We start from the raw sequence: 27,996 nt of genomic DNA, 5'->3' as shown, positions 1-27,996 counted from the left end.
ATACACACACACACACACACACACACACACACACACACACACACACACACACACACACACACACACACACACACACACACACACACACACACACACACACACACACACACACACACAGCAGTTCAACACACAAAAGCAGCTCTACTCACATGTAGCCAGGGTCCCTGCAGTCCCCCTGACTCCCGGTTCTCTTCCCCCTTACCTCCAACTTCGCGGGAGCGCTGCGGGGGTGAGCGTGTCGCCAGGGGCTCCCGGTGGCAGCTGCGGCAGGGCGCCGCCATGTTTGGTGTGTCAGCGCATGCGCGGAGTGTCGCGCGTGCGCAGGTGTTCGGCGGTCATGTTGGGGTTGGTGCGAGGTTCGAGCATACGCAGTCAGTGTGTGGAGTCCCGGCGGCCATTACAGATTGCGCAGGAGCAGATAGTGCTAGCGGCGGCCATTACAGCTTTGCACATGCGCAGTGGAGATCGCGCACGCGGCACCAAAGCAAAGAGCTCTCCAAGGGACTACAACTCCCAGCAGCCCCAGGGGCTGGAGCACAGGTGATTCATTACAACCAATAGGGCTGAGAGATTCTTCTGCCAGAATAGATACATTGTTGTGTGCTGTGTGTGAGGAGTTGAAGCTGGGAGTGAGACAGGGGAGGTTGTGTGTGCAGGGGTCAGGGACCCAGTGCACTAGGCCCGTAATCCCCTAGGCCCCAGTCATTGGAAGGTTGGAGCTGCTACAGGGACATGGCCTAGATAGGGAACGGATCCCCTTAGCAGCCAGGTGTATTCTAATACAGTCAGGGACACAGCTGTGTGCACGTGGCCTGGCAAATTTGGTCTGGGAACAGACCTCTTCAGGAAAGAGACTGTCTTCATGGTGGGAGCGTCCGGCGGGACATCACCCCACGCGGAGGCGGATTCATCGCGGGATCAGAGGATCCTTTGTGAAGTTTCATCATACCGGGTGTGGACACACCCGGCAGGTACAGTCACCAAGTGCACCACCATTACCGGTATCAAACAGGCACTGATCACGCCCAAGGGGTGGGTTGCAGAACATTTGGGACTCTGGGAATAAGAGGTGGGGTACAAAGCCCTGCGAGGTGTGTGGGTAGTTGTGCATTTAGTGGGTAGAGTTATATGTCATTACATTAGAGCAGTGGTTCCCAAACTTTTTCGGTTCAAGGCTCCCCAAGGCGATCAGGATTTTTACGCGGCGCCCAAAGTAAAAACAAAGGTGTATATACATACCTAACAGTTGCAGTGCGCAGTTGGTGTCTCTCTCAGACACTCTCACACACTCTGACCTCACTCTCTCTCTGACCTCACTCTCTCTCTCTGACCTCACTCTCTCTCTGACCTCACTCTCTGTCTCTGACCTCACTCTCTCTCTCTCTGACCTCACTCTCTCTCTCTCTCTCTCTCAGACCTCTCTCTCTCTCTCAGACCTCACTCTCTCTCTGACCTCACTCTCTCTGACCTCACTCTCTCTGACCTCACTCTCTCTCTGACCTCACTCTCTCTCTCTGACCTCACTCTCTCTCTGACCTCACTCTCTCTCTCTCTGACCTCACTCTCTCTCTCTCTCTCTCTCTCTCTCTCTCTGACCTCACTCTCTCTCTCTCTGACCTCACTCTCTCTCTCTCTCTCTCAGACCTCTCTCTTTCTCTCAGACCTCACTCTCTCTCTGACCTCACTCTCTCTGACCTCACTCTCTCTGCCCTCACTCTCTCTGACCTCACTCTCTCTCTCTGACCTCACTCTCTCTCTCTCTGACCTCACTCTCTCTGACCTCACTCTCTCTCTCTGACCTCACTCTCTCTCTGACCTCACTCTCTCTCTCTCTCTCTGACCTCACTCTCTCTCTCTCTCTCTCTCTCTGACCTCACTCTCTCTCTCTCTCTCTGACCTCTCTCTCGCTGACCTCACTCTCTCTCTCTCTGATCTCACTCTCTCTCTGACCTCACTCTCTCTCTGACCTCACTCTCTCTCTCTCTCTGACCTCACTCTCTCTCTCTGACCTCACTCTCTCTCTCTCTGACCTCACTGTCTCTCTCTCTCTGACCTCACTGTCTCTCTCTCTCTCTGACCTCACTGTCTCTCTCTCTCTCTCTGACCTCACTCTCTCTCTCTCTCTCTGACCTCACACTCTCTCTCTCTGACCTCTCTCTCTCTCTCTGACCTCACTCTCTCTCTCTCTCTCTGACCTCACTCTCTCTCTCTCTGACCTCACACTCTCTCTCTCTCTGACCTCACTCTCTCTCTCTCTCTGACCTCACTCTCTCTCTCTCTCTCTGACCTCACTCTCTCTCTCTGACCTCACTCTCTCTCTCTCTGACCTCACTCTCTCTCTCTCTGACCTCACTCTCTCTCTCTCTCTCTGACCTCACTCTCTCTCTCTCTCTCACCTCACTCTCTCTCTCTCTGACCTCACTCTCTCTCTCTGACCTCACTCTCTCTCTCTCTCTGACCTCACTCTCTCTCTCTGACCTCACTCTCTCTCTCTCTGACCTCACTGTCTCTCTCTCTCTGACCTCACTGTCTCTCTCTCTCTCTGACCTCACTGTCTCTCTCTCTCTCTCTGACCTCACTCTCTCTCTCTCTCTCTGACCTCTCTCTCTCTCTCTGACCTCACTCTCTCTCTCTCTCTCTGACCTCACTCTCTCTCTCTCTGACCTCACACTCTCTCTCTCTCTGACCTCACTCTCTCTCTCTCTCTGACCTCACTCTCTCTCTCTCTCTCTGACCTCACTCTCTCTCTCTGACCTCACTCTCTCTCTCTCTGACCTCACTCTCTCTCTCTCTGACCTCACTCTCTCTCTCTCTCTCTGACCTCACTCTCTCTCTCTCTCTCACCTCACTCTCTCTCTCTCTGACCTCACTCTCTCTCTCTGACCTCACTCTCTCTCTCTCTCTGACCTCACTGTCTCTCTCTGACCTCACTCTCTCTCTCTCTGACCTCACTGTCTCTCTGACCTCACTCTCTCTCTGACCTCACTGTCTCTCTCTCTCTCTCTCTGACCTCACTGTCTCTCTCTCTCTGACCTCACTGTCTCTCTCTGACCTCTCTCTCTCTCTGACCTCACTCTCTCTGACCTCTCTCTCTCTGACCTCTCTTTCTCTCTGACCTCTCTCTCTCTGACCTCTCTCTCTCTCTCTCTCTCTCAGACACACACACAGACAGACACTCTCTCTCAGACAGACTCTCTCACAGACAGACACTCTCTCTCACAGACAGACACTCTCTCTCACAGACAGACACTCTCTCTCACAGACAGACACTCTCTCTCACAGACAGACACTCTCTCTCACAGACAGACACTCTCTCTCACAGACACTCTCACTCTCTCAGACAGACACTCACACTCTCTCAGACACTCTCACTCTCTCAGACAGACACTCTCACTCTCTCAGACAGACACTCTCACTCTCTCAGACAGACACTCTCACTCTCTCAGACAGACACTCTCACTCTCTCAGACAGACACTCTCACTCTCTCAGACAGACACTCACTCTCTCAGACAGACACTCACACTCTCTCAGACACTCTCACTCTCTCAGACAGACACTCTACCTCTCTCAGACAGACACTCTACCTCTCTCAGACAGACACTCTACCTCTCTCAGACAGACACTCTACCTCTCTCAGACAGACACTCTACCTCTCTCAGACAGACACTCTACCTCTCTCAGACAGACACTCTACCTCTCTCAGACAGACACTCTACCTCTCTCAGACACTCTACCTCTCTCAGACAGACACTCTACCTCTCTCAGACAGACACTCTACCTCTCTCAGACACTCTCACTCTCTCAGACAGACACTCTCACTCTCTCAGACAGACACTCTCACTCTCTCAGACAGACACTCACTCTCTCAGACAGACACTCACACTCTCTCAGACACTCTCACTCTCTCAGACAGACACTCTACCTCTCTCAGACAGACACTCTACCTCTCTCAGACAGACACTCTACCTCTCTCAGACAGACACTCTACCTCTCTCAGACAGACACTCTACCTCTCTCAGACAGACACTCTACCGCTCTCAGACAGACACTCTACCTCTCTCAGACAGACACTCTACCTCTCTCAGACACTCTCACTCTCTCAGACAGACACTCTCACTCTCTCAGACAGACACTCTCACTCTCTCAGACAGACACTCACTCTCTCAGACAGACACTCACACTCTCTCAGACACTCTCACTCTCTCAGACAGACACTCTCACTCTCTCAGACAGACACTCTACCTCTCTCAGACAGACACTCTACCTCTCTCAGACAGACACTCTACCTCTCTCAGACAGACACTCTACCTCTCTCAGACAGACACTCTACCTCTCTCAGACACACTCTACCTCTCTCAGACACTCTCTCTCTCACTCTCTCAGACACACTCTCTCTCTCACTCTCTCAGACACACTCTCTCTCTCACTCTCTCAGACACTCTCTCTCTCACTCTATCAGACACTCTCTCTCTCACTCTATCAGACACACTCTCTCTCTCTCTCTCTATCTCACTCTCTCTCTCAGGGAGGGAGGAAAGGCAGGAGATCCGTGCAGGAGCTCCCTGCACACAGACACACACACACACACACAAATAAATACACACATAAATACACACACACACACACATAAATACACACACACACACAAATACACACACACAAATACACACACACACAAATAAATACACACACACAAATACACACACACAAATACAAACACACATAAATACACACACACACATAAATAAATAAATACACACAGATACACACACACATATGCAAAGAAAATAAAATAACTGCGCCAACCGTGTAAAATGGGGTTCAGAGTTCAGTCCCTTTGGGAGTAAAGTCCTGCTGCCAGAGTCTCTGTAAGAGGTGATTCAACAACCTCTTGATTGTTACAGAAGAGTAAAGAAGGGGGGATCCTCCGGCGCGATGTCGGTCTTTTGGTCCTTACAAGCCACCGTACAGAGAGGGGAGGCAGAAATCCCATTTTGACGAATTCCACCACCAGAGCGCATGCGCATGCGCGGGACGTGGACGCAACTGCAAGGAGGCTGACAGACGGGAGAAAGACCAGACTGTGCACAAGTCTGGGCGCACCACCCGATTCTCATCCACATCCCTGCACCACCATCTCATCAACTGGGACAGACTCGGCGCGGACACCTAACCACTTGGGAGGAAGTCTGGCAGAGACTGAACCTTCTGCCTCTATGCCATTTTTTAATGGTCGCTTGTGAGTTAACAATCTCTTTTTTAATCAATTTTGTTCAATAAACAGTGTTATGCTATGTTTTCTCTGTTCTCTCCCATTTTCTGAGGTAATACTGAGAAAATTACACTGCATAGACGAAAGGCACCCAGCGTTTAATGTTGTTCTGTGAAACACACACCATACTCAAGGTGGATATAGAGGTTTAATGTAAGTGTGCTTCCTCAATACCTTATCTCTAGCATACTATTGTGTTTTAACCCTTCCTGATTGTGGTCCCTCTGTCTGTTTATATTACATATGTCCTGGAGACTGGAGTAAGACATCGCGCCGGAGGATCCCCCCTTCTTTACACACACACATATGCAGATACACACACACACACACACACACACAAATAAATACACACAGAAATATGGCTGAACGGCCCGGTCCCTGCACGGGGGAGGTCAGTGCTGCGGGGGCCTGTGCCACGTGGGGGGAGGGGAGGAAGGGCCGGTGTGCTGCGGGGAGGGAGGGCCGGTGTGCTGCGGGGAGGGGGGGGGTGTGAGGCTGCAGTGCTGCTGGGAGACATCTGTCCCCCGGTGCTGCTCCTCCAGCGTGCGCGCCGGGCCTCCCTCTCAGCGTCGCTGAGCCGGGCTGAGCCGCGCTGAACAGATGCACAAAGCCCCTGCATCTGTAATCAGCGCGGCTATAGTTCCTCCGGCCTGGGACATAGTAAGCGCTTAGGTGCTGCTGCTCGCTCTTGCTTGCTGCCGCTCGCTGTACCAGGAGCTTTTTGCTGTCCTGGCAGAGGAGACAGCAAGCGCGCTTGGGAGGCGGGTATCACTGTGTGTGTGTCACTTGGTAGCTGTGTGTGTGTGTGTGTGTGTGTGTGTGTGTGTGTGTGTGTGTGTGTGTGTGTGTGTGTGTGTGTGTGTGTGTGTGTGTGTGTGTGTGTGTGTGTGTGTGTGTGTGTGTGTGTGTATATTATATAATATTTTAAAAATTTAAAAAAAAAGACGTGAGAATAAATTATTTATTAACATTGTGCGACTTTGATAAATATATTCACACGCACACACCACACATATATATATACACCACACACACACACACACACACACACACACACACACACACACACACACACACACACACGCACACACCACACATATATATATACACCACACACACACGCACGCACGCACGCACGCACGCACACACACGCACACACGCACACACCACACATATATATATACACCACACACACCCGCACGCACGCACACACACACACACACACACACACACACACACACACACACACACACACACACACACACACACACACACACACACACACACACACACACACTGGTTCTGTCTGGTGGTTCTGTAGTTGCAATGCCGGGCAGGCTGCAGCCCTTGTTCCCCGCTGCTGGCGGCCCTGACCGCGGCGCCCCTCTAGCCACGGCGCACACTTTGGGAAACACTGCATTAGAGTGTTATGTAATGTGTTGCTTCATAGTTATGCTAACAGTAAAGCCCTTTCTACCAAAGCTGTGTGGTTCATTGTAAGAGTGTCCTGTGAGGGGCTGCTCCCACTCTGCTGGGATCTCTCACAGGTGGAGGCGCTGCACCATTTATAGAGTAATTCACCCCAGGCTCCCAGCGGCTTAGGCCCCAGTCTCCGCTGTAACGCGCGCCCGCGCTTTTGGCGGCGCGTTCAGCCGATTCCCCGGTCTGCAGCTCACTGCAGGAGCAGAGACCGGGGGGGCGTGGCGGAGGAGTGACGGGGCGCGGCCATGACTTCACCCGGCAGGTTCGCCCTCATTGGCTGAACCGCCGGGGGGCGTGGCCGTATCGCTTGACGCGAGTCCTGCTCTCAATTCTATTGAGAGCAGGAGCAGCTCTCGCCCCAGCGCTGCGGCCCCCCCTCGCAGCGTGCCCGGCGCCATTGCGGGGAGGGCTCTCGTGCGCGCAGCGTCCGCCACAGCGGACACTGTAGTAGGCAGCGGGGGCAAGGCCTAAGGCTCATGCGAGCCAAACAGGTAAAAGGGCAGCACCAGTAGCTAATTACAGTCACCCCTCTGATCTCACTTAGGGGTGGGGGGGAAACAGGGCTACTCACACACAAACTGCTGCTACACACACATACAACACAACAGCACACCACACCACACACATACTGCTGCTACACCCATAAATACTGCTACTGACATTGACACACACACACAGCAGCTCAACACAAACACAGCAGCTCAACACACAACACAGCAGCTCAACTCACACACTGCTGCTACACACACACACAAACACACACACTGCAGCCACAAACAAACTGCAGACAGCCACTTAGTTACTCTGCAGACTCTCTCTTTCCCCCCCCCCCCCCCAATAATAGTAGTCCCAGAAGTAGGTAGTACAAGATTATGTTAAAGAAATCTCAAAATGCTAGAGAGGTAAGACAAGGCTGTGACATATCTGTCCCAAAATTTAGAAGATGCAGGAAAGGGCTCGGCAAAGGAAATGTTAATATGTTTTTGAGGTAGATGGGCGGTTTACAGTATATGGTGAATCTCTCTTTTGGACGACTAGCTGGGAGCGTTAGGCTAAGGCCCCGCTCCCAGAGTCAGCGCGCCCGCACTGCTGACAGGCGGTGCGCTGAGATACACAGACCGCGATATGCGGTCTGTAGGGAGCGGGAGGTGGGCGGGAGGTGGGAGGTTTGACAGGGAGGGGGGGCGTGGCTTGAGCGGAGGGACCCGCTACTCTCCCCCCCCTCCCTCCACGGACTGCAGGAGGGAGCTGCTACTCTCCCCCCCCTCCCTCCACGGGCTGCAGGAGGGACCCGCTACTCTCCCCCCCCCCTCCCCGGACTGCAGGAGGGAGCTGCTACTCTCCCCCCACTCCCTCCACTGGCTGCAGGAGGGACCCGCTACTCTCCCCCCCCCTCCCTCCACGGACTGCAGGAGGGAGCTGCTACTCTCCCCCCCCCTCCCTCCACGGACTGCAGGAGGGAGCTGCTACTCTCCCCCCCCTCCCTCCACGGGCTGCAGGAGGGACCCGCTACTCTCCCCCCCCTCCCTCCACGGACTGCAGGAGGGAGCTGCTACTCTCCCCCCACTCCCTCCACGGGCTGCAGGAGGGACCCGCTACTCTCCCCCCCCCCCTCCCCGGACTGCAGGAGGGAGCTGCTACTCTCCCCCCACTCCCTCCACTGGCTGCAGGAGGAACCCGCTACTCTCCCCCCCCCCTCCCTCCACGGACTGCAGGAGGGAGCTGCTACTCTCCCCCCCCTCCCTCCACGGACTGCAGGAGGGAGCTGCTACTCTCCCCCCCCTCCCTCCACGGGCTGCAGGAGGGACCCGCTACTCCCCCCCCCCTCCCTCCCTCCCTCCACGGACTCGGGCTGGAGCACTCATACATACACACACACACACACACAGGCAGGCAGGCACTCACGCACTCATACACACACACGCGCGCGCACACACATGCAGGCACTCACGCACTCACACACACACACACAGACAGAGGCAGGCACTCAGGCACACACATACACACACACACACACACATACACACACAGACAGGCACGCACGCACTCAGACACACACACAGACAGGCACGCACGCACTCAGGCACACACACAGACAGGCACTCGCCTGCTTTCACTCCACACTCCTCCCCGCTCCCGGAAGCCTCTCCTCCTCCCGAAGCCTCCCCTCCCCATTGGCTCACAGCCACACCACGTGACGCGTCAACGCTAGGAAACACCATTCTCTTGTGTCTCCTAGCGGCTGACGCGCCACAGCGTGTAGTCAGCTGTGCCGCCAGGGGGGACCGGGACCGGCTCGCGAGGATTCCCCTGCTGGTGGGGAACTCACGACATGGCCACCCGCGCCAACGAGCGCAGCGGGACCGAGGCCTAACAAGGGTTTTTGATGGGTATGTGGGGACCATGTCAGGGCAGTCTTGGTATTAAAGGGGTGAGGGGAAGTGGTGTTAGGTGTGTAGTGTGAAAAGATCATGGGACCAGTGCTAGGACAGTTTGACCCGCGCCAAGATGAGAAGGAGCAGTCAACAAACATATCAGTATTAGAGACTAGTGATGTACCGAGTACCCGGAAATTACCCGTACTCAGCGTTTTTTCAGCTGTGCACGAGCGCCAGCCCGCTCGCTCCCTGCCTGGCCGAAGCCTTAGATACGGCCAGAAGGGAATTGTATCTGTAGCCCCGGTGTCCTCTGGCTCCCAACGACCCCCTCTCTAGTCAGCCGAGCGGTTGCGGGCCGGCCGCTCGCAAAGGTGGGGGACAGTGCAGGGAGCGCTTGGCGTCCCTGGAGCTTCGGCGGCGTACCCGGCTAGTAGGGGCCGCCATGACGGGTTGCGCAAGCGTGCGCGTGATCGCGCATGCGCAGGACTAGCCAGAAAGTTGCGGCGCCCATTAGGGACTCGCGCATGCGCTGGGCAAGTGCGCACGCGGCCCCAATGCCAAGACAGCCTCCCCAGAACTACAACTCCCATGGGGCATAGCGAGGCAGGCATCAGGTGCCTCATAGTGGCCAATGAGGGCCAAGGATTCTCAGTCCAAGCAGATAGATACATTTCGCGGGCTTTGGAGCAAGTAGGGGAAGGAAGGGTGTAGGGAGCAAGTGGCTCCTACACCAGGTAAGGTTCCCCCTATCCCAGGCAGACCCCAACTCCCCACTAGATTAGTGGGTAATTAATAAGGGACGGCCCCAGGTTAGGGACCCTGCCCTTAGGTGCGTGTGGTGTGCAGTCTTGTCAGTGTCACGGCTTTCCGTGCTGTGAGGGCTGACAAGAAGGCATTGTGTGTGTGTGCAGCACGTTTGCTGCAGGTACCAAGTAGGTTGCAGTGCGTTGCTGCAGGTGCTGGGAGTATTAGTTAGCAGTCAGGACCGGGAAGAGCTAGGGGAACGGATTAGGCCAGTAACCCCCTAGGCCCCAGATAGGTCTTCACTCCCCAGCTTGTGGTGCTACAGGGACAGGCCCTAGTGTTAGATAGGGACACAGCGGACGCTGCGCTCCCCGAGAAGAGACTTGGGCTCAAGTCTGTGCCCAAAAGACAAAGACTATCTCCAGGGTGGGATCGCCCCTGGCGGGCCCCGTGCGAGGCAACATCGGATCAGACGGGATCACCAAGCGGCAGATCCTTTTCGAAGTTGCTTGCAGGCCCGAGTGCAGGAGCGCTCGGCAGGTATCTTCCTATGTGCACCAACGTATCCTAACATATCACAACTACACATAGTGGCAGCGCTGACCACGGGACAAGGGGGTTGGGCTGTGGACACAGTGTGGGGATACAAGGTGACTGTGGAGTTACTCCCTAGGGGGAATGTTATAAGTGTGTGTTATTGCCTGCATATATATTCTGCGTTACAGTAAACTGGTTATATACATCCCTGAGTATGTGGTTATTGTATATGCGGGTCCTGTGTAGGTAACCTTCTACATCCCTAGAACCCTACACGTGTGGAGGCGCTGAAACCGAGAACGTCTCAGAGGATTCACCCCAGGCTCTCACTGGCGGAGGCTCAGACCTCCTGTGAGCCTGACAGGTATACTGCACCACACCTGGTAACATATAGGTTCCCCTTCCATATGCCATATATGCGATTGGGTGGGGGGGGAATACCCGTTACATATCTATCAATCTGAGTAGTAGAGAGGTAAAAATGGGAGGAGACGGGTGCCAGTGAATATCAATATTAAAGGGGATGGGGCTGAACCTATGAATCGCACTACTAGATAGAGCCTGAGCTGGTGCTCCTGAATTAAGGAGGTATTGGAGGGACCTCTGCCCATGAATCTCAGTACTAGTGAGTGGCTGGGCCCTTGAGTTTCAATATTAAATAGGGGCAGCAGGGGGCTGTGAGGACTGAAGACACATCTGGCAGTGAAAGTTTCACTTCACCTGATTGTGGTAAATGAAGCATGATATTATCTCCAAAACAATTCACCAGGTGCAGCTGCCTGCAAGAGATTCTCTGTAACAAGGCGCGGGGGAGGGGTGAGGTCCTTTCTGTGAACTGTCCACACAGATAACTTATTCTACAGAGCAGTGCCAGTCATGCGATAAGAAGCAGCTCTTCTCATAGATGTGAAAAAGAATTTATAGCTGCAGTTCAGTCAATATCCTGCATGTGTGTGTTTTTTTTTAATAAATCAGTTCTGTAGTAAGAAAAAATACTTTTAGCATTTTCTGTTTTAAAAAAAACAACTTTGAAAGACCAATTTTCTTGTATTCTATTTTAACAACCATTTGCTAAGGCACTGCCCCTTCATGTCCTGTCACAAGCCCTGGCACACCCCTCTGTCAGCCCTGCCCTCCCTCTAGCACATGTCAGTGCAGGAGTGCTCATGAATATTCATGAGCTTCCACTGACAGACAAGCAGATTATAAACAAATCCCAGCTTTTAATATGTCACCAAATTCCGCCTATCAATACATGGAGAACGAATTGACCTGCAGCTATGCAGTTCTTTAGGTAATTAGAGATTGCACACATGAAACTATTGAAGTAAAAAAATAAATGTAAAAAAAAAAAAAAAAAAGACTGAACTGCAGCTTTAAAGTGCGCAACAAAATAACTACTAGTGATAGTGACAAAGAATTTAAAGTAGTGATGAAGTAGTGTCATACTACGAAACGCGCGTAGGATTTTATTAACACCTGCGTCTAGTAGGTTTTTGCTGCAATATTTTTTGGCATCATTGCGAGTTATTTCATTCCTGTGCCTTGATTTCTGTGACTGTGACGTCATCATACGGCGCACTACGACGGAGCGACGGCATTTCTACCCAGAGAGACTCTTGTGTGAGTGACCGCTCCCGGCTTTTGCTGTGCCGGTTTCAGAGCACACTCTGTATGGTTAGGGTCCCCCTTACTGCTCAATCTGGGGACCGCTGCCGTGCCTAAACCATTGGAAATACTCTGGACATTTTCAACACCACCTGACCGAAGGGAGGGTTTCTACAGCGGCGGAGTCATCATCTCCGGTTGTTTGTACTGAGGAGGAATCCCACAGACACCATCGTAGATGCCTGCCAGAGAGACCAGTTCCTTACTCCTGAACCCTTACTTGTCGAGTGGTAACTTGTGTGCTGTGCACACTCAATGCTTATGACCTAGCTGTTTGATGTACGCAGAATATTTATCCCTACTTTTTATACATTAATATTTGGATTTACTTCACCATTTGCGTTTTGCGCTGTTTTTTTGTTTCCATTCCTCTTCTCATAGATGCAGCAAGTGCTGTTATTACAACTCTCATATTGCCAATCTGTGCAACCTGAGCATGTGGAGGCCACTGAAGATGGGACAGGAGTCCTGTAGGGTGCAGAGAGCAGAGTGTGTGTTGTCCGAATGCTAAACAGACTCATCCTTACTTTGCTAATGCTGTTCAGTGTGTCTATACATTTAAGCCATGGAAACTCTAGTAGAGCACGTTTCAAATTCTGGAATGCACATTAGTAATATAAAGGATGAAACATAATTCTAATAATAATGTCCAATCAAATACATTGCTCAGGGTTACAAAGAATTGGCATCATGATTCAATAGATTTTTTCCCCCAGACCATAGACTGTGCTAGTATTATTATTTCTTCTTAGGCCGAGTCCATAGACGGACAGGCTATGCTGAGGCGTGCGGACGCTCCGCGCTGAGCCCCTGCATCCTCAATGAGGATGCCTTGAGAGGGGGCTCACGCGAGCGTCCGCAGGCGTGCTGACGAGTTGGAGGTTTCAGCCGAGCGCCAAGCTGTTTTTCAGCGCGCTGTCGGCTGAAAACCTCCAATCACAGCACAGCAGCGTCAACGTCACGGCGCCGCGACGTCGGCGCCGTGACATTGACGTCAGTGCGTCGCGGGCGATTGGCCCAGCGACGTCACTGCCCCGCCTCCAACCACCTCCCCCCGGCTCCCTTCGCGCACACTGGCTTGCCTGCAAGTCCGTGCAATCGCGCTGACTGAAGCAGGCGAGCCTCAGCGTTAGCGCGCCTCCGCTCTCCCCACCCCTCTATGGCCCGGGCCTAAGATGTCGGCTGTATTATGGCAAGTGGTGGTATCATGCAGGGGTGCGCAAACTGGGGGCGCGAGATTTTCGGGGGGGCTGGAGGGGGCAAGTTTGCACACTCCTGGTATAATGCATAGAATGGTGATAGTATAGGGAGACTGAGTAGGACCTGTCTAGTCGAATACACCCAGGCTCGGTGCCCAGTTTACCATTTTTGGACATTAGGTAAAGCAAAAAAAAAAAAAACCTGTGTTTGCAGTGGAATAAGAATGAACAAAGTGCAGCATTAATGGTGTGGGTGCCCGTTGGCATTATGTTGTTGACGTTACACATCAGAAGCACTTCTGGTTACACTGAAGTGTACAAGTTTAGAAGTATTGGGTGAGCTTGTCAGTGTTACAGATTCTGAATGGTGTGTTGTCTGAGGATCTCATTGATGCTTCATGTGACATATAATTAAGCTTTGCTGAGTTTCATGCCCTCATGAATATCTCCCCCTCTCAGGTTTCACAGTGCAGGCTCACAAACCTGGGAACAACTTTTTTCTCCCGCTAGTTTGTCAGCAGTATGAACATGTAGCCCAGTGGGTATCAACCTTTTTTTTCTCCTGGGGCACCTCTAATCATGTGCTCAGTTGCTGAAGCACCCCTACAACAGGACAGTGTCGCAGAAAACACAGGACAGAGAATCACAGGAGACAGACAGTCATAGGAGTCTGAGGGGGCAGAGAGTAAGAGGAGGCAGAGAATCAGAGGGGGCAGGGAGTCACAGGAGTCAGGGGGCAGGGAGTCATAGGAGTCAGAGAGGGCAGGGAGTCACAGGAGTCAGAGAGGGCAGAGAGTCACAGTAGTCAGTGGGTCACAGGAGTCTGAGGAGGCAGGGAGTCACAGGAGTCAGGGCGGCAGGGAGTCACAGGAGTCAGGGAGTCACAGGAGTCAGAGAGTCACAGGAGTCAGAGGGGGCAGGGAGTCACAGGAGTCAGAAGGGGCAGGGAGTCAGAGGGGGCAAGGAGTCAGAGGGGCAGGGAGTCAGAGGGTCAGAGGAGGCAGGGAATCACAGGAGTCAGGGGGGCAGGGAGTCAGAGGTAGAGTGACCAGATTTTGAAAATGAAAAACCGGGACACTTTACGGTTTATTTATTGTAGTACACTTTACTAGTGTGTGTGTGTGTGTGTGTGTGTGTGTGTGTGTGTCGGATGACCTCACAAATCGAACAAAAAAAAAAGCCAGATGTGAATGATTCTGAACCCATTAACCAGTGTCAGGATGCCCCCTCTTCACAATTTCCGAAGCAGCAATCCCGCCTGGGATCTTACCTGATCTGCAGTCCCTCAAGGTACTATACTGGAGGGGAGGTGTTCCCTACCCGTCTTCCGATGTCTCCCGCGTGAAACTTGAGTCAGATCTGGAAGAAAGCAGGGTAGGTTACTATGGTGTAGGTATACGGCAGTTAAGATAATACATAGAGGGAGAGGGAGACAGGGAGGGAGAGGGAGACAGGGAGGGAGAGGGAGACAGGGAGGGAGAGGGAGACAGGGAGGGAGAGGGAGACTGGGAGGGAGGGGGAGGGAGAGGGTGACGGAGAGGGAGACGGAGAGGGTGACGGTGAGGGAGAGGGTGAGGGAGACAGAGAGGGTGACGGTGAGGGAGAGGGTGACGGTGAGGGAGACGGAGAGGGTGAGGGAGACGGAGAGGGTGAGGGAGAGGGTGAGGGAGACGGAGAGGGTGAGGGTAACGGAGAGGGTGACGGTGAGGGAGACGGAGAGGGTGAGGGAGACGGACAAGGAGAGGGGGACGGAGAGGGAGAGGGTGAGGGAGACGGAGAGGGTGACGGAGAGGGTGAGGGAGATGGAGAGGGTGACGGTGAGGGTGACGGAGAGGGTGAGGGAGATGGTGAGGGAGACGGAGAGGGTGAGGAAAACGGAGAGGGAGAGGGTGAGGGTGACGGAGAGGGTGACGGAGAGGGTGAGGGTGACAGAGAGGGAGAGGGAGATGGAGAGGGAGACGGAGAGGGTGAGGGAGACGGTGATGGAGAGGGAGACGGAGAGGGTGACGGAGAGGGTGACGGAGAGGGTGACGGAGACGGAGAGGGTGAGGGAGACGGAGAGGGTGAGGGAGACGGAGAGGGTGAGGGAGACGGAGAGGGTGAGGGAGAGGGAGAGGGTGAGGGAGACGGAGATGGTGAGGGAGACATTTATAACATTACTGCACTATGTGATTTTTTTTTTTACTTTCATGGTTACATACTGCGCTCCCCTGGTCCTTGTGGAAGAAGTTTGTGCAGAAGACTATTGGAACCGTCTTCACTAACGGTCTGTTTACCTCTTATTCACTTATAGTTCACCATTAAGAGTATTGTCATATTTTGTCACATTTGGGCACTATTAATATTTATTTAATTTTGAATGCACTATTTTATGCACTATTATTTGGGTTTGTGAGAGCATAGTTTTGTTGATTTTAATGACCCCTTTTACTGTCATTGTCTTCCATATACTGTAACTTCCCGTCACTTGTACCTTTAATGCCCTTTTCCTACTGAGACTTTGTATCAAAAGGGGTAAACAAAGGTGCAATAGATAAACACATTTATTGATTTTAAAAAAAGCATTTTTATGCTCTCTCTATTCAATTTACACCTATATGTATGATGCTTGAAAACCATTATCTATCATCTCACTTCATTACTTCTCCGTATCATGTCCTGTGCAGGCCCGAGAGCTCCCCTCCCCCTTCGAATTAAATAAACATACAACGCTTCTTTGAGGAAACAAGGCCACGTCTTTATTAAATTATATCGACAGCCAGATGACCTTGCCAGGTGGCCCATCTGTGAGCCCACAACATTGCAGCAGCTCATGCTCCCCGCTGCTGCCGGAACTCTAGGCCAGCAGATGTATTATTGATGATGGGGGAACGCATCCCAAACCTGATAGCTCCGAATGGCAATGGCATACTAATCGTCATCTTTCAACTCACCAAATATTTGGGTGTCAGCCTGGCAAGCCAACTTCGCCGAGCTGTGACAAATTACACACACTTCACCAAAAATGGCGTCCATTATTATTTTCTACTTCAAATTCTCATTTGTTTGTTGAACATTTTTGATATTCGTGTTTTTTTTTTTTAAATGTAGATGCTCAATAACAGACAATAAAAAAAAGCGGGGGGGGAGGGGGTGACTGTTTCATTGGAAGGCCACAATGTAAGAGGTCTTCCACATGTGCCTACCCTATTGTAAGGTCTTGCCTGAGTACACCCCCCCCAATAAATATTAACCCTTAGTGGGGAGGAAGGGGCAAAGCTCTCTGGTTCTGCTGCACCAGCCTGAGTGCAGGTGATTTCCGAAAACTACTGACAGGTTTCACAATGAAAGATGTGAAAAAAGTCAGACTGCAATTTTTATGACCGGTGCCCACTGTTCTCTTTTTACACCACCTCTGCCTTTATTGCTGTGTCGTTGGGATTGCTACAGCATTATTTCCTCAGTTACAACTGTGCTTCTGCAGTAAGCAGTGCAGATGGTACGTTTCCTGGTATTTGTCATGCTGCCTCTAGGAGTTAGGCTTTTAGTATTCTATTTCTTAGGGAAAATATGCATTTCTCAGCGAGTCTGCACTTTGAAGCGGTTTGAAGGTACTTTGCTAAAGGCAGACAATGGCAGATCAGACACTGTGCTTTCCCTTGGCTGTCACTTGGTGTTCCCTGCATGCAGGGCCCCAGATGCACACACTACCTCTTGTCCTCATATTGTGTAAAGATCTGGGGGGAAGGGGAGCAGTAATCCATGACTAATGGGCTTCCCTTTGCATTGAAAAGCACGGAGGAGCTGAAGGTCAACCTGTGCCCCCCAGAAACAAAGATGAGAACGGGAAGAAAAGGGTAGCTCTCATTGAGATGTCAAGCCAGAAAACCCATCCAGCAGGCCCTGGCCTGCTCTCACGCAGGGACAGGGCACAGTGCAACTTCATTTAGCCTTTGGGAAAGCCAGAATAAGAGGGAAGACATTCACAGTAATATAAAGGACTTTAGTGGATGTGGTCACAGTGCTGCAAGGACAATGTTTGCCTCCATTGCATCCCCATCCTTTCTGTTTTGGTCTTTGATGACATTTTTAATTCCCCCTTTTCATTTTATCTCTGCGTATTGATTTGAGTGGTCCTTCTGTGTTTTTGCATGCAGCGGACTCACTTTGTATTTACTATCAAATAGTAAACGTACAAATAATGATTGCAATTAATTCCACGACATCCATTTATTAGTTCCCAGCTTCAGCAAGGTTTCTAAGCCTTAGATATGTTTGCTCCATTCGGTACCCAAGACCATAATGAAAGCATGCATCAAAACACAGGATTGTAAGCTGTAAAGTTTTGCAGATGTGAGCAGACATTGCAGACTAATATTGATATGATTCCAACTTCCCTATCCCTGTTTACAGTGGTGGGTGGAAAAACAGACATCAGTGAAGAATAAATGTAGAAAGCATAAAAGACTTGTGAATTTTTTTTTTAAAACAATGTTTTATTTAAAAAAACATTTTTAGAGATTGCCTTTTAAGAGCAGTTCCCTAGTCTACATACAATATACTCCCGGCTCATATAAACTTGTCCTCGCTGTGTCTTCCGGAAATGTGGTCACTTGATAAGAAGCGTGGGTATCCCTTGTCTACAAGGGTAGACCATGGATGTAGAATGAGGGAGAGTAGAGTAAAAGAAGGAAGAGGGAGGACAATTATCATCGTAATTATTTAGAAGGAGCCAACATACTCGTTGCAGAAGAATGGAAGCAACATAAAATCAGATATCAAGAAGTTCTTTTAGAATGGGTGGAGGTATCCCAGCTCAGAGGAGCTAACGCTCTAAAGGGCAGAAGAGGTAGTCAGCCATAAAGCATAGGGGGTGAGCTTTTTTGAGAAAGACATTTGACAATTAGGAACATCAGGCTAATCAGTTTGGCGACGTTTTGCCGCACAGCGTATCTGTTCCTCTTCCACATGCCAGCACAATAACAGGGCCGTTCAAACTAATCACTGTAATCCCTGCGATGGCTCATTCCACCCGCACTGTCTCCTGTACGAGCAGACTCAGCCGCTGCATGCTTAGTGATGTAACGCTCCTGCACTTGAGAGGAGTATATTTGCTCCCCGTGCTGTAATATTGAAATGTCATGTGCAGAGGTCAAAGTGAAATGGTACTGGGGGTACAGAGGACCACTACTTTATTTTTTTATGTATATTTACTTTTTGCAGATTTATTTATAATCCCAAGGTTTATTATCTTTATACCACTTGACATTCCCACTTTTTAAACTGTTATCTTGTTTTACGATTAATATCCTTTCTGTTTTAAGTAGAAAATATCGTAAAAACCTTTCCAGCCTAAGAGCTTGGGCTCCATTCCTCCCAAAACACCACCACTATATATATATATATATATATATATATATGCACAGCTTTATAAGACCTGCAAGGGCCTATTCTTTTCTATAGTGTATTACCCAGCTTTGTTTAGTGCACCCAGGCAAGTTGTTCCCGTTAGCGGAGCTCTGCCGTTTTCTATATATATATATATTGGCCACGCTCAGTAGCACTCTTATTTACATAAATATATATATATCAATAAGAGTGCTACTGAGCGTGGCCAATGCATACAATCAAAAGACAGGGGGTGGCCAATGCTACATCCAATTGACAAAACATATAAAGTAATAAGTATAAAGTTGAAATACTTATTGATATATATTATATATATATATATATATATATATATATATATATATATATATATATATATATATATATATATATATATATATATATATAATGTGGTGGGTGTTGGAGTTAGAGCTTTCACAGGGCCCAGGATTAGATTCTCTACATTGATTGCTGGAACTGGACCAAAACTTCAACCCCAATATGAATATTTTATTTCTATCTAAATTCAACGTTGTGTGTATTTTTCACCTAATGCGTCTGTTGGGTGGTGTGTGTGTGTGTGTGTGTGTGTGTATATATATATATATATATATATATATATATATATATATACAGTGTTCGACAAACCTATACATTTGCTCGCCCCGGGCGAGTGGATTTAACCCCCGGGCGAGTAAATATTGGCCCAAGCAGCACACGTTTGGTACTAGGTGGCGAAGAGACAGCACACTGCAGGTGTGGTATCAAAAAAGTGTATTCAGTAACACAAGGCCGCCAACGTTTCGGTCCTCCCAATGGGACCTTCCTCAGGGCAGTGCCATATGATACCATACCTGCAGTGTGCTGTCTCTTTTTGGCTATCAGGATCCCCTGGTCTCCATATGTCTACATACTCTCTATGGGACAAGCATCTGCCTCCTGCAACAAAACCGTGAGTGCTAATCTCCATACCTGACTATATATATATATATATATATATATATATATATATATATATATATATATATATATATATATATATATATATATATATATATATATATATATATATATATATATATATACAGTGCTTGACAAATCACCCAAAAATCCACTCGCCGAACCAAAAAATCTACTCGCCACCTAGCCCCGCCCATAGCCACGCCCCTAGTCCCCCCACCCAAATTACAATTAGCCCTTGTTACGTGCGTGTGTGTGTGACTAGTTTCCTGCACCCATTAACCAGTGTCTGGATGCCCCCGCTTCACAATACCTAAAGCAGCAATCCCGCCTGGGATCTTACCTGATCCGCAGTCCCTCAATGTCTAGGTACCCTCATTCCCGCAATGTTATACATTGGAGGGGATGTGTTCCCTACCTGTCTTCTGGGTTAGGGGGGATTCCGATTGTCTCCCGCGTGAAGCTTGAGAGTGTAGGTATATTTCAATTAAGATATATAGGGTAAATAAGATATCCAGATCCAGAGTGTGGGAGACAGACAGAGAGGAGAGAGAGAGAGACAGACAGAGAGGAGAGAGAGAGACACACACACACAGACAGAGGGGAGACAGAGAGAGGGGAGAGAGACAGAGAGGGGAGAGAGACAGAGAGGGGAGAGACAGACAGAGACAGAGAGAGGGGAGAGACAGAGAGAGGGAGAGACAGAGGGGAGAGACAGAGAGAGGGGAGACAGAGACAGAGAGAGGGGAGAGCGACAGGGAGAGGGGGGGGGGAGAGAGAGACCAGGAGAGAGAGACAGAGAGAGGGGAGAGAGACAGAGAGAGGGGAGAGAGACAGAGAGAGAGGGGAGAGAGAGAGAGAGAGGGGAGAGAGACAGAGGGGAGAGAGAGAGAGGGGAGAGACAGAGACAGAGAGAGGGGAGAGACAGACAGAGAGAAGGGAGAGACAGAGAGGGGAGAGACAGAGAGAGGGGAGAGACAGAGAGAGGGGAGAGACAGAGAGAGGGGAGAGACAGAGAGAGGGGAGAGACAGAGAGAGGGGAGAGAGAGGGGAGAGACAGAGAGAGGGGAGAGACAGAGAGAGGGGAGAGACAGAGAGAGGGGAGAGACAGAGAGAGGGGAGAGACAGAGAGAGGGGAGAGAGGCAGAGAGTGGAGAAAGACAGAGAGAGACAGAGAGGGGAGAGAGAGACAGAGAAAGGGGAGAGAGAGACAGAGAGAGGGGAGAGAGACAGAGAGAGGAGAGAGAGACAGAGAGAGGGGAGAGAGACAAAGAGAGGGGAGAGAGAGACGGAGAGGGGAGAGAGAGACAGGGAGAGGGGAGAGAGAGACAGGGAGAGAGAGAGAGAGAGAGACAGGAAGAGAGAGAGAGACAGGGAGAGAGAGAGACAGGGAGAGAGAGAGAGACCGAGAGAGGGGAGAGAGAGACAGAGAGAGGGGAGAGAGACAGAGAGAGGGGAGAGAGACAGAGAGGGGAGAGAGACAGAGAGGGGAGAGAGACAGAGACAGAGAGGGGAGAGAGACAGAGACAGAGGGGAGAGAGACAGAGACAGAGGGGTGAGAGACAGAGAGAGACGGAGAGGGGAGAGCGACAGAGAGGGGAGAGCGACAGAGAGGGGAGAGCGACAGAGAGGGGAGAGCGACAGAGAGGGGAGAGCGACAGAGAGGGGAGAGAGACGGAGTTCGGAGAGAGAGACAGAGGAGGCGACTGACTGATTGGGGGGGGGGGTGACCGACTGGGGTTATTGGGTGGGGAGGGGCTGACCAACTGGGGGATTGGGTGGGGAGAGGGTGACCGACTGGGGGATTGGGTGGGGAGAGGGTGACCGACTGACTAGATGGGGGGGGGGGGTTACTGATTGGTGTCTGGTGTCCTGCACACCCACACACTCTCTCTCACACATTCACTCTCATACACACACACACACTCTCTCCCATACACACACATACACTCACTCTCCCATACACACACATACACTCTCACTCTCCCATACACACACATACACTCACTCTCATACACACACATACACTCTCACTCTCCCATACACACACATACACTCTCACTCTCCCATACACACACATACACTCTCACTCTCCCACATACAGTCTCACTCTCCCATACACTCTCACTCTCCCATACACTCTCACTCTCTGGACACACACTCTCCCATACACACACTCTCCCATACACACACTCTCCCATACACAAACACACACACACGTGAGGAAGAGAGGAAAGGCCGCAACAAGCACCAACACTGCCCGCGTGCCAATCCCCCGCCTCGCGCGGGCAGCAGGAGCGCTGGGGACAGAGGGGGGGACGGAACACCCCCGCTACCACCTCCCGGTGGGCAGCGGGAGCGCCGGGGACAGAGAGGAGCACCCCCGCCTCTCGGGGACGAGCACCGGAACGGGGAGGAGCACCCCCGCTACCACCTCCCGCCCAGCAGGCAGCGGGAGCGCCGGGGACGGAGGAGCACCCCGCTATCACCTCCCACCTCGCGGGGATGGAGAAGAGCACCGCCGATGGGGAGGAGCATCCCCGCTCCCACCCGGCAGGCAGCGGGAGCGCGGGGACGGAGAGTAGCACCACTACTACCAACGCCCGCCTCGCGGGGACGAGCGATGGGGAGGAGCATCCCCGCTCCCACCCGGCGAGCAGCGGGAGAGCCGGGGACGGAGGAGCACCCCGCTATTGCCTCGCGGGGGCCGCGGGATGCAATAGTAACCAGTAAAAGCTGAAAGGAAGGCTGATTCGCCTGCGTGACCTTATATAGAGCCTGGCTGGAAAAAAATCTTGGCAGCCCGTCAAGCCAATCAGGTTGCTGGGTTTGTAAAAAAATAAAAATATTTTTTTTTAATCACAGAACCGCGTGCGCCAAGCGGCCATTAGGCGGGGTCGCCACGGGGGCAAATCCGCCCGCCCCTGGCGACCGGATTTGTCGAGCACTGTGTATATATATATGTATATATATTTGTATGTAATACAGGCATATCCCGCATTAACGTACGCAATGGGTCCAGAGCATGTATGTAAAGCGAAAATGTACTTAAAGTGAAGCACTACCTTTTCCCCACTTATCGATGCATTTACTGTACTGCAATCATCATATACGTGCATAACTGATGTAAATAACGCATGTGTAACAGGCTCTGTAGTCTCCCCGCTTGCGCACAGCTTCGGTGCAGGTAGGGAGCCGGTATTGCTGTTCAGGCGCATGCGTGAGCTGCTGTATACCTATTGGGCGATATGTCCTTACTCGCGAGTGTCCTTAAAGAGTTTCCTCCTGGGTATATAACTACACACTTCCTCCTACACATCTGTGTTGCTGTTTTAGATACCATTGCTGATTTCACTAGTGGGCAGCAGAGTCCAGTCTCCATCCCCTGTTTCCCATCCCTCCCATTCAAGACGCCCTGGTTTATGTCATTCTGCAGGAGGGAAGACTGGGGATGTTTTAGGTATATTGGGGAGAGTGGGTATGAGTATCATGGAAGAGGAAGAACAAGAGTGAGAATAAAGAGGGGAGAGATAGAAAGAAGGGTCAAGGAGGCGAGAAAAAATGCAGCAGAGGGAGGAAAGTAACCAGAAGAGTATAAATAAAAAGGAATGAAGGATTGATTAATGTTAGAAGGGGAGAACATGAAGTGGAGAGCGGGTTTAATCAAGAGGAGGAAGGGATAATCTTACGAAAATAGATATGAGTGCCCTTTGAGTGTAAGTAGTATAGTGTGCATGTGATAATTTTTCTATTTCTGAGCTCCATTATCTAGAATTCAAAGTACAGCTAAAAATGTAAGAGGGAATGACACCATATAGGAGATAGCAGCGGAGAAAACAGACAGGATCAAGTATGTCAGACAGTGCTTATCACTACAATGCCCAAGGTCCCACATGTGCCCCCCCACCTCCCCCCAAGGTAGATTTGCTGGTACTTAGGTGTTAGTGGTGCTGTGGTGCTCACCTGTTGGTTCTCGGGAGGCTGAGTCTCCGCGATGTTGTAGGGAGTTGGGGAACAGGATACACTTTAGTGATGATGCAGCACCTCGATCCTGCAGGGCTCCTGCCATAGACAGGGATTTATCCCCACAGGAACTTCCATAGTAAGTCTGTAGTACCACAGGTCAATGCAACAGATGTATTGCAACAGAACTGAACATAACTTAACTGGTCCCTTTCTTCCAGCATCCCAGCCCAGGGGTACCACCATCTCTTCCCTGGGCAGAACAGGACTAGTCACCCCAGGAGCTTGAGGCCCTGAGGCTAGTCTGATCTTCCCTCACCCCCATAGGGGCAAGGCAGGAACACAGCACTCTGAACCCAGAGAGAACACCCTCAATTTGGAAGGGAGACAACCTTTATACCAGTGGTGTGCCCCACTCCTATGCCCCACTCACTGGGCAGTACCACTGGAGTAAGCCCACCCCCCTGGCATGTGCTCCAACGGTTTTCAGGTACCTGTCTTTAAACTGCAACAATGTTTCACCTGGGTGCTGAGGCTCACATGCTGAGGCCTCGCTCAGGGTGGCAGAGACAGGAGGTGGAGGGCGCGCGTGTGCGTGTGTCAGTCTGCTGGGCGATGTGTGCACATCATCCCCAGCAGACCTTTGCTAGCGTTGAGGAGGCGGGGCTACAGACCTCAGCTTAGGGATGGGTGTTGCTCTGTTCAAATCATTTTCATGAATGATTTCATTGGCTACCGAAGTACCAGTGACGCTGCTGCAGCGTGAAAAAACAACTTGAGTCGTTTATGCAAAGTGTAGCAGCGTCAACTCCGTACTTCGGAGACGAGGGTAGCTGCTACCCTGACAACCGCTATTGAGTTTAAACACTTTGTTTCGGACGTGCGCACGCACGTAAGCGCGCGCACGTCGCGAAGCAGGCTACCTGAACGAGGCCTAAGCCATGTGAAAGGGTTTTAACCCTAGCACTGTCTGCTCTTACTAGGACGTATATACTAGGGCAGCGCTGCGCAAACTTTTTCAGCTGTGGCCCCCTTCCTGGGAGCCGCAGCGTTCGCGCCCCACCCTCCCCCGAAGGCACGGCTTCAAATGACGTTGCGGGTCACGTCACCCCACCGCGTCATTTGAAGCACGTTGCCATGGCGACACGTCGCCAAAGACCCGGCTGCCAGTAGGTGAGTGAGGTTACAGAGGCCTCACGCCTCTCCCGGCATTAAATTAAATGCCTGGGGGAAGAGCGTCGGGCGTCTGTAGCAGCCCGTGACCCCCCTGCAAATTCTCCCACCCCCCAAGTTTGCGCACCGCTGTACTAGGGCATAGAACGTAGGTTACATGGCTACATAATGTAAATATTTCATTGGTACGGGTGCCTATAGTTGCCAGGTGTCCAGTATTGAACCGGACTGTCCTGTATTTGGACACTGTACAGTAAAAAAAATTAGAGGTAATACTGGACATGTATGTGCCCGGTATTACCTCTCTGGACTTAGGGACCTGACCGGCTTGGGGGGCCGTGGGATTTCACTGAGCAGGGAGAGACAGGGCTGTTGCTGGGGGGCTGGGCAACCAGTAAGCAAGTTCAAACTGATGAGTCTAAACTTCAAATAGGTTATCTGATTCTTTACCTCATTAACCAAGGCATTACTGTACAGGATCATGTGAATGTCATTGCACAGAATCTTTGCCTGCAGTTTAACAGCTGTATGACATGTGACAATATGACAATGACCCTCACCTACTGTCTCTGTAAGTTTCCCATTAAACCTCTTAGATTGTAAGCTCTTCGGGGCAGGGATTTCCTTTCCTATTGTCTGATTTTGCTGCACTTATTGTATAATTATACTTCCCTGTACTGTATTCTTTGTGAAGCGCTGAGTACACTTTTGGCGCTAAATAAATAAAGACATACAATACAATGACAATATGAATGAGGTTTTTCTGGTGGCAGGGGCATAGGCAGGACATGCCCAGTGGTTGGCAACCTACTGTAAAAAATCCCTTGGGGACAGGTAGAAGCACCACCACCGGGAAAGTGTTACTCCCTCCCACCAGGGATCTTATACCAGGCTGAGAAGAAAGCATTCCCGTCGGTGACACTAAAAAGAAAGGGTATGTAAAACGGCAGATAGGGGATGATGAGTGCTCTAATAGTTCCAGAATGTAATAAAGAATGTCAATAATAAACAAACATATGAGTCAAACTCTTGCATGGAGTGGGTAGTGTGTTAAGTGAGTATCCATTATTTGCAAATGACAAGATTCTCCTGAAGGTAACAGTCAAAAAGGAAAAATCACCTTGCTGTGACCTCACTGGAGGTAAATAGTACATTGATGGTAATAACCCAATATTGTATTACTCACAATTATTCCAGATGAAGATTCTTCTTGACAATATTTTAGAAATGAGAAATCTTACCCACTCCTAGAGCTCCAATATGTGTGATTGTGGTGTGCCCAGATGCTGGTAAGGAAATCCAGATGGAGAAACAAAAAAAAGAGTAGCAGCGCACTGCCAAGGGAGCAAGGTAGTATACAAATAAAAAATGTAGTATTAATAGTACATCACCCAAAGGAGGTGTAGGACCTCCTACGCGTTTCGCACACTAATGTGCTTTTTCAAGGATTATGGAGATGTTAACAACAGACCCCCTTTAAATACAGTTGTGTAAGGCACAATAAATCAAATTTCGCGGCAAAAAAAGACCCGCACATGACGTCACAATGTAAAATGGCAACAAATAATTTTGGGGTGTGAATCTCGCGGGTTGGCGGTAATAGATAATATCTCCTTAGCAGTGCAGCGCCTCCATCTGCCGTAGGCTCCAGGAACTGAAGGTGATCTCCCACAGTAGAACTATTACATTTCCCCCCCCAGTAAGGTGATGCACCAGGCAGAAGGTATAACCACAGGAACGGTTTATTATCTCTTCTGTACAGCACAGTAACAGGGCAGGCTTCTGCCCAATGCAGTACTTCTCAGCTACGACTGAAGGATGGTCCCTGGACCGTCACTACAGGCCAAGGGCACCCGCAGCCATCCTAGCTCTTCCCTGCCTCCCTAGCAGAGGCAGAGGTATGGTCCACACTTACTCTCCCCCGGAGGGAAGAGGACTAGAAAAGGCCCAATAATCAGGCTCTCTAATGTATGACTTGCCTTCAAGTGGGGAAAGGCACTCCCAAATTTGGGGTGGTACTGCCCTTAAGTACTGCCAGGAGGAGGGCACCAGGTCTGTCACATGATTGGTCATGCCCAGGCCTGATGTCACCGCCTCCCGCTGTCACTAAAGTGCAGCTCCTCGGAGGGGGAAAACCCCATATCAACTACTGGCAAGGCCTGCTTGTACCAAGACTTAGGCTGAGGCCCCACTGCACGCGCCTGCACGTCCGCCTTGCAACCTGGCGGCGTGTGCAGAGCGCGATACCGCATTCTGAGGCGCGTGGGGGCGGGGCCAAAACGGGCTGTGTGGGCGCGGCCATGATGAGGGGGCGGGGCCACGACGGCGGCCAAAATAAAAAAACACACACACACGGGGTGAAGCGAGATATACACACACAACAGAAGGCTCGGGTCATTTAGTGAAGCATTAAAAATATAAATGTCTAGTTAGACTAGCAAAGAAGGGAGGTTTGGGAAGGTGGCATGATGTTGGTTATGGTTGTGCTCATGGTAGTAGCCACGGTAGCAGAAGGCATAGACCATTAATTGGTTGGATTGTAGAGGAAAGAGAAATAGAAACTGCTACTAACAAAATATCAACATCAGCAGTTATACGTTTTCCTCAGCAGTCTTCAAGTATGAGAAAAAAAACTGAAAAGCAGGATTTATCAACATTATTATATTCCCCGGTCAACTCCAGATAATCAGGCCACTTCCAGGGAAGAACATGTTCTCCATAAACAACTACATGATGCTGGTACCACTCAAAGTGGCTTAGATAGACAAGCCACCAATGCCACACTAAGCCCACGTGAGAAGGAAGAGGAAATGTAAAGCTCACACGGAGCTCAGCAGACTTCTCCCCCCCCCCCTTGCTCCCGCTCCCCCACCTCTCTGATTGGCTCCCTGCCACACCACGTGACACCGTCACCGCTCGGGATCACAAACTGGCTGTAGCCACTGCTGGCTGACGCATCACAGTGCGCAGTGAGCCTTGGGAGCGAGGAGGGACTGGGGATGGCCAGGGAGCAGGTGAGGGGCTGGTGAGAGGCGCGCGCACGCTCCGCCGGCTGCTCTGGGGACCTAGCCTAACTGCCAGGAGGGAAGCAAACTAGTAGCCACAGATGGCATGGCTATAAGTAAAACAGCAAAACTCCAGAGAGAACAATTATACTAAACTAGAGTGAGATTTCCTGCAGCAAGTAATACTCACCATTTATAAGTGAGACTTGATCCGTCCTGTAAAGCTACTATACATGTTCACCCACTA

Source organism: Ascaphus truei, chromosome 5 (genome assembly GCF_040206685.1).
Source record: "Ascaphus truei isolate aAscTru1 chromosome 5, aAscTru1.hap1, whole genome shotgun sequence".
NCBI classification, from domain to species: Eukaryota; Metazoa; Chordata; class Amphibia; order Anura; family Ascaphidae; genus Ascaphus; species Ascaphus truei.
This window is presented reverse-complemented; position numbering follows the sequence as displayed.